At 32.1% G+C, this 8,186-nt stretch overlaps 2 long non-coding RNA genes across 4 annotated transcripts; both read left to right on the forward strand.

Annotated features, from left to right (window-relative positions):
• Positions 1-1,117: 1,117 nt before the first annotated feature.
• On the forward strand, positions 1,118-2,945 carry LOC145090464 (uncharacterized). 3 transcript variants are annotated; one of them, XR_013701591.1, is made up of 6 exons: positions 1,118-2,105; positions 2,174-2,287; positions 2,371-2,448; positions 2,549-2,608; positions 2,687-2,761; positions 2,868-2,945. It is a non-coding gene; the product is annotated as an uncharacterized LOC145090464 (long non-coding RNA). The 3 variants fall into 3 exon arrangements; XR_013701589.1 differs by having other exon boundaries at positions 1,118-1,814; XR_013701590.1 differs by having other exon boundaries at positions 1,118-1,814; positions 2,857-2,943.
• A 174-nt stretch (positions 2,946-3,119) lies between these two features.
• On the forward strand, positions 3,120-4,097 carry LOC145090465 (uncharacterized). The gene is made up of 3 exons (XR_013701592.1): positions 3,120-3,228; positions 3,314-3,557; positions 3,645-4,097. It is a non-coding gene; the product is annotated as an uncharacterized LOC145090465 (long non-coding RNA).
• Positions 4,098-8,186: the final 4,089 nt, after the last annotated feature.

Here is an 8,186-nt window from a genome sequence, read left to right on the forward strand (position 1 = left end):
TAAATGAGTATGTCTATGTCATCATGCATCCAAGAATTGCAAATTTGTTGGAATAGAAATTTTTTTGCTGGGAAAATTACAAAAGTTTCAGCTGATGATGCTATAATACATATTTTTTTTCTTCTAATTACGTGTAAAGACGTGTATATACATTGCTATTATATGTAGAAAACAAAGCACATTGTCCATATTATTAAAAAAGGCAAACTACATTTCTACTTTCTGCGGTTTTCCCATTTATTTTCACTAATTATTTATAATTGTTTTTTTCCTTAGATAGCCTTATTTATATATTTGTAAAACTAGTTGTTTGATATAATAACATAGTGCAATTGCATGAGGCTTCCACATTTGCAAATGCATAATACAAATTATGATCATCCAAAATCGATGTTGGTGAATTAATTTTAAGTGTAGGAAGCATTGTGTCTGGTTAACATGCTTTACTATCTTCATTGATTTTTGTATTGGATTGTATTGATAAATGGTGATTATAATTGTGGGCTTGCTTAAATGTTTCCAATGCATTGTAATGTATACATGAGAAACCATATATTTTAAATGTCTTCAATCAAGATTTCGTGAGATTAAAACAATTTTAAAATGCTTAAAAGCAAAAAGATAGTATTGTTCCTCACACAATTACAAAATCTTGTGTGTGATGAGTGTGCATGGTGCAAGACTCACGTCAAAGGGTAAAAAGAGATTGCAATTCTCACTTCACAAAAATCATTTAATGACACTTAGGAAAACGATGAATATTTATCAAGGTTGATATGAATTATCCCACATCATGCTTCAAAGAGTAATCATTCACTTTATGAACTAATTTCTGAGAGTAAGCGTTCACATTATTCTATTATAAAACAAAACACTCCCAAGATACCAAACATTAAATTCTTATAATATAAAAAGAAAACACTCCTAAGATACCAAACAATAATTTCTTGTAGGACCAAACGTAAAAGCCACCAATTACTTGTTCCTAGATCTTTTGTTGTCACCTCGAGGCTTGCCATCACTAGGGTCTCTACTAGAGCTACAAGAAGTAAAAATCAAATTATTTACAAGTATCATCCAACATATATCACTACAAGAATTAACATCTATAGGAACGATTTGTATAGGGACGACAAAAGACGTTTCTATAGATCATTTATAGAGACGACATGTCGTCTCTATAGAGTTGACCAACACTTTTTGACTCGTTAATCAATAGAGACGACCTGTTGTTGTTGTTGCAGTAGGTTACACAGATAGTTGGCGGGTCTAGAAGTTAGGTGGGAATTTTCGCGGGACGTCTTTTTGTCTAAGGGTGTGGAAACGACAGGTCGTCCCATAGAAACTCCCTAAATCGAGAATACATCATCCCCTCTCTCATTCAATCGCACACATTTTCCTCTCTCTCGATTGGCGATTGGCATATGTCGAACACCACAGGGCACATGGGACGGTCGCCTAATATACAGCTCCGGCCTCCTCGGCGTTGGTACTGCCGATCTCCTCGGTAATTCGTGATTGCAGTCTCCCCTTCACTCTTCTCTCTTCTTTGATCGAAGATTTGTTGCTTTCCGGATACGAAATCGACGGCCATTTTACCGCTCCGACTCCACAACACAACCACCTTCACTATCGGTGATGCTTCAATTCCCCTGTGACAACGACTGCTTCCAGCTTCTTCACTCTCCTAACAACATCCAATTTCGAAAATCATAAACGTATGTCACTGATCTGTTACTGTTCCAGCCAAGATCCGCCTCCTCGAAGGCCACCGTCTCCTCAAAATGGCGACGATCAGAACAACAACGACAAAGGTATTAGAATTCGGAACTATTAGTGTACCTTTATGATTCGTCGTTGTTTATTTGTGTATTGCACGTCGTTACATGATCATGATTTGATTGTTCTGTTCTCGGAGTTCATAAGATCTTACTTGGATTATGGGAGCTGATTGCTGTGAGTGAAATGAAATTGTAGAGATATACCTAACAGAATCAGTTTATAAGTCCAAAATCACTAAGAAATCATTGATTAATCTAGTAATTGGAGCGTTAGGCAGTGAGACTAATCAAGCAGGGCCAGATGTTGTAGAATCTGATCCACAGGTATGCTACTTTCTATAATAGCATTTTAAAAGTTTATACTTTATATGTGAAACTGTTTATTATTGCAGAAAGAATATGGTCGATATAAACAGTCAAAGGGTTGGAAGCATTTGGTTGTATACAAATCTGGCATCCATGCTCTTGGTCTTTATACATCAATGTTCATCTCAGAGAGTGAAATGGTATGTATATATGTATGAATGATTTATATATTTATTCAAAGTTATTAATATTACAAAAGCTTGACATGGGTTATTCATCCTAGTGCTCTGAAATTATGATTCCTGCTATGGAAGTAGAGCCACCTAGATGCTCATACAATCCATCATCTGAAAGTCATCAGGTCATTTTCTTATACATGATTTTTTTCCCAATAGCCTGTTGAAACTATTGATGAATAATGACTTCCATTTTAATTACTTCATGTTTTTAACTTTTTGCAGGATTCATTAGCTCATGCAGTTCCTCTAACTGTTCATGGAGAAGCCATTGATGAGGAAGATGTGTGTAACTTTATTCTTTTGTAATTTTGTCCCTTTAAATACTTATGTGTGTACCTGATGATTTATAAATTTTAACAGATGTATTTTTCTTGATGTGGACAAAGAGAGTGATGGTGATGCTGATGAAATGGTTGATGCAGATCTTGAAAAAAGGTATGTAGCTATGCACATCTCCTTGAAAAAATGGTTTATGTATGATTTATATTAAACTTATACTCTGAAAATTATAAACTAAAAGGGTAACATAGAATTTTTTCAGGTGACACCTGAAATTCTAAGAGAACTGAATAATAGCCGAATCCGTGGGGAGAAGGAGGATGATCTTATGTCTCTATATATCCTTCCTTTTGTTTAATTAAAGTTTTACTTACTCTTTCCTCATATTTTATTTTGGTAATGATGGAATCAGAGAAAGAATGGAATGTAATTACTCATTCCATTCCATCCAATGAAACAGACCCTTATAAATCTCTGTGTGATCTGAATTCATTCTCCTTAACTCTTGTATCACCTTCCCCTGTTTCTGTGATGAATAAAACTATAGATGAAGACCGATTTGATATTCCAGATGTGCCCATGGAAGAGGATTAATTTTTTCAGAAGCTCACTTGCCCTTTTTGGTAAATTTGCTTTTCTTTTTCTTTTTTCTTCTGTTTGAACAGTGCTCATGTGAAAAACTAAAAAGTAATAAGTTAATGTTTTCAGGACTTGTTATGTTGCAAAAGTATGCGGATTATTTTATGAAGTGTGAGGAATATAATTTATGAAGTTTTGTACAGTCATTAGTATGTAGCTATGCAGATCTTGAAAAAAGGTATGTAGCTATGCAGGCCATTTAAAACTAAAAGGGTAATACGAGTTTTTTGAATAAGAGGATTAGGAATAAAGAAAAAATGAAGATGCAAGCAGAAGCTAAAAAGACAAAGAAGTTCACTAAAGAGCTTGACAGGTGATTTTTTTTAAATGTATTTGGTTTTATATCTATTTTAATTTTCATTATATTTACTTGAATTGGTTTTAAATATGTAAAATGCAGCTTACCAGATATAATTGATGAAATTGCCAAAGAGGATGTAGAGAAAAGCAAGAGGCATGAAAAAATAATATAGCTTTATCTATAGAGAAGACATGTCGTCTCTATAGCTTTATCTATAGAGAAGACAAGTCGTCTCTATAGCTTTGTCTATTGTGATGGGAAAAGTATAGCGACGAACCCTTTAGAGACGATATGTCGTCTCTATAAGTGTGCTATTGCGACGAGTTTTTTAGTGACGACAATGCAGATCTATTGCGACGGGGCTATGGAGACGAGAACTATCGGGACGACATATCGCCCCAGACAGCTATAGGGACGACTTTTTGAACCTATAGAGACGACAATTGTCGTCCCTATAGGTCCCGTTTGTTGTAGTGTATATATAGTGATTGTTTTTAATTTGAAGATAATACAAATTAATTACATTTTCTTCAATAGCTTGATGTCACTCGAGTGTTGAACTGCAAAAAAAAGAGTTATATATAATGACTCCAAATATATGTAAATGAATGAAGGATGCTAACAGACTATAATGGTAAAAAAAACACTTACTCTCAAAAGTCTCAAATGGATCATTGTCCAGTTTAACCACAATCTGAAAAGGCGAATCATGTTTTGGGGTGGTAACTTGTGCAGCTGCTCACATTGGTGGTTATAGCAAGATCAAACAATAATTAACAATAAAATAGGTAAAAAAAAAAAAACAAAAAAAACATACATTCTAAATCAGATGGGTTGTTGGAATCATGAAGATCGAATGGATGCACGTGGATTATCTGCAAATCACAAGTAGGGTGTAATTTTGTTCTCATAACACGAGAAAATGAAGAAGATTGTACCTTTCCATCCTCACACAAAATGGCATGGGTAGGATGAAGATAAGTTGCTTTCTTTCCTTGATGAGGTCCTCCAATCACAATAACCTCTTCCCCTTCATAGTATTTCTACACAAGTATTTGAAAGAATGTTACTTATTTGGGAAATTAGAGAAAAAGAGTTATGATAGCCTTAGAGAAAACTGATAAGGGCCCCACAATACAAACACACTATTTGTTTTCGTTGTACAAAAAGAAACAACTTAAACACAGTAGATATGTAGTTATATGTATAATTGATGGGTAAAAGAGATTGTATTAACTTTTTTAGATTCAAATTCAGTGGTCAAAGAATATTCATTAATTCCATTGGGAAGTGAAACTGTTAACATATATATTGAGTATTGTTTCTAGCAAAATAGAGGTTTAATGGAATCAAAGGGTTAATTCAACTTTTTTTCATTATGTTGTTTCTTGATAATAATTTAGGGAAAGTGACTAACCAATAACCTGGTTGAAACATAGGTGAGGAATGGGAGTGTTGCGCTTATAACCATAGAATCAAAGGCACATTAGGGTTTAAGAACTAAAAGCACATATGGAATCAACGATATTTAGATGATAAATTTGTGAAAGTGAGTAAACAATAACTTGGTTGAAACATAGGTGATGGATGTGAGTGTTGTGATTATAACCATAGAATCAAACGCACATTAGTGTTTTTCAAAACAAAAATTTTAAACTGAAAGCGCATATGGGATCAATGATAGAGGTAGAGAGTTTGAAAACACAAAGAATTACCCTATTAACGTCCACTTCCACGTCCATGTAAAGCGTTGTTGTTGGAGATTGTTTGCTCTTGGCATTTTTTGCAAGAGAAAGATAGGTTTTAAGCCCGACTCCATATATTTAATATCATGGGATTGAAAAAGGAATCTTTAAGATTAAAATTTAATGACAATATTATTTTAGGTGTAACATTTTTTGGGCCACGTGAAACTCATCCCTCATTTAATGGGTAATATTTTTAGATCCAACATTGACTCAATCACGTACAATTACATTTAAAATATAAGTCCAATCAATAGCCCATTAATCGGTGTAACTTAGCCCATTTACATGTGATTGTTTTATGTAATTGTGTAGAATATTACTTATGACATTGAGGAAAAAAAATGTGGCCACTTGCTTACTTAAGAATTCATGAAACAAGTAATATTCAATTTTTATATTTTATATTTTATGATTTTGTTTAATTTAGTTGTTTAAATTGAAAACTTAATTATCCAATTAGTTATTCACCTGTATTAGGTTTAAATCTTCAGTTGTGAATTTTTAAATCTCTAATTGTGTTTATAGGGTTTAATTGGAATTATATTGTATCATCCAAATCAAAGCGATGAAATAAAAACATATTGAAATTGTAATTTTAAAAAATTTATCTTATAATCTTTTATCGAGATTTATTTGTGTTATCCCTTGCAAAAGTTTCTGGTTTCGCCACTGATTTCACTCATCTCCCTCTCATATTTATGTAGATAAGGTCATTGTTTGTTATTAGTGCATTTAACCCTATGTTTAAAACAAGAAATAGTCCATTTAAATTTTAATTGTTTATGGTATATGTTTCTTTCTATCATACCAACATAAGTTAAGAAATCTACCCAATTATAGCAACTATGAGAGTAGGATTTGAAACCCATGTGTTCCATACCCCCATAAAGGATTAAATAAAAAAAAATGAAACAACGTACTTTTTTTATTTGTTTACTATAGCATCTTATTTTCATTTCTTCTTATTACTTTGAAAGTCTACCATAATATAGCAATGTCATTTAAAAACTAAGCAGAAATTGAGTATAGTTTTTAAAGTATGATGATGTTCTAATAAGAAAAACAACCAACAACGCAAAACCTACACATTTTATCATTGTACTTTCAATTTGTATGTTATTAAAACATGGTACTTCCATAACTTATGGCGAGTGTAGTACTAAAATTGGATAATAGAAAGGTTATCGAAATCACGATTTTGATCGTAAGATCATATGGTCCTATGATCCCACGTGTGTGTGTGTGTGTATATATATATATATATATATATATATATATATATATATATATATATATATATATATATATATATATATATATATATATATATATATATAGGGCGAGGTTCAATAGAGAACCATAATTAACCAAGAACCAAGGAACCAATCTTTTTTTCAACTTTTAGAATTTATTTTTTATCAAAAAAAAACTAAAAATACAGAAATTCATAACTTTTTATCCTTTTTCCAATGATATAAAATTCGATTTTTTTTACGTCAAATTCATAATGTGAATCTTCGAAACTTCACAACGTGAATCCGGATTCACACGGTGAATCCGAAAAATATTTTTCACATTCACAATGTTAATATATGAATTTAGATATTTTTAGATTTTTTTTCGATAAAGAATAAGCTCTAAAAATTGAAAAAAAGATTTGATTCCTTGAAAAACCTATAATTATGGTTCTCTATTGAACTTTTTCATATATATATATATATATATATATATATATATATATATATATATATATATATATATATATATATATATATATATATATAACTCATTTTTTAGGTAACTTCATAAAATTGGAGGTAAAATCATAAGATCGGAGATGATCTAATCCCACCTAAAGGATAAAAGAAAAATAAAATGGAAGTTTGTTTTATTTCTCTATCGTTTCTTGCCTACAATGCTATATAAAATGGACGTGGCATGGCATATCTTTACCATTTTTAGTATGTGATAGTATGTGAAAAGTGGTTTGATGAAGGCAAGTTTTGGAAGAGACGAAGGGCTATGTGGAACTTGATTGTTTATGACGTAGGCTCGGCCACTTATAAGATTTATTAAAAAATGATACACCAATGTTTAATAAAAGAAAAAAAAATTAGATAATGTGTGATTAAAAATTATGTAATTAACATAAAAATGATATGTTTATAAACTTTGACTAGCAGTCTTTTTAGTCCAGAGGGATAGGCTAAAAATTACATCTTATCATCCTAATCACACTACAAGAATAACATCCATAGGGACGAAACCTATAGGAACGACAAAAGTCGTCCCTACAGATGACCTATAGGGATAACATGTCTCTATAAGGTTCACAAATAATGTATGATTTTTTAAGCTATAGCAACGATACATCACCTCTATAGGTAAGGTAGGAATGAAAAATGTTTGGCGCTTTTACGGATAACTTATAAGGACGACATATTGTCCCAGAAATAAACAAAATTATATATATATATATATATATATATATATATATATATATATATATATATATATATATATATATATATATATAGTCTATTTAATTGGAAAATAGGAAGCGATGTCGCTCTATTTGAGGATATAGGGACGGCAAGTCGTCCCCATAGGTATTAGAAGCCCTTTCCCCTTTGTTCCGGTCTTCTCTCTCGCTCTTTCTGGAGGGTGATTCGTTTCTCCTTGGCACCACATCGACGACCAGGTAACAACCTCCCCTCTTCTTCTTCTTCTTCTTCTACTACTACATCTAAACCACTACCATCACTCTCACTTCCACACCTGTCTCCCCCCTTCACCACCCTTAAACTTTCCTCAAATCACATCTACACCTCCTCCAAACCAGGGCCTCCGATTCCAATTGATTTCTTTTGGATTTTTATTATTTGCTTTCACG

This window comes from Lactuca serriola, chromosome 2 (genome assembly GCF_051521515.1).
Source record: "Lactuca serriola cultivar US96UC23 chromosome 2, Lser_US96UC23_V15, whole genome shotgun sequence".
NCBI classification, from domain to species: domain Eukaryota; kingdom Viridiplantae; phylum Streptophyta; class Magnoliopsida; order Asterales; family Asteraceae; genus Lactuca; species Lactuca serriola.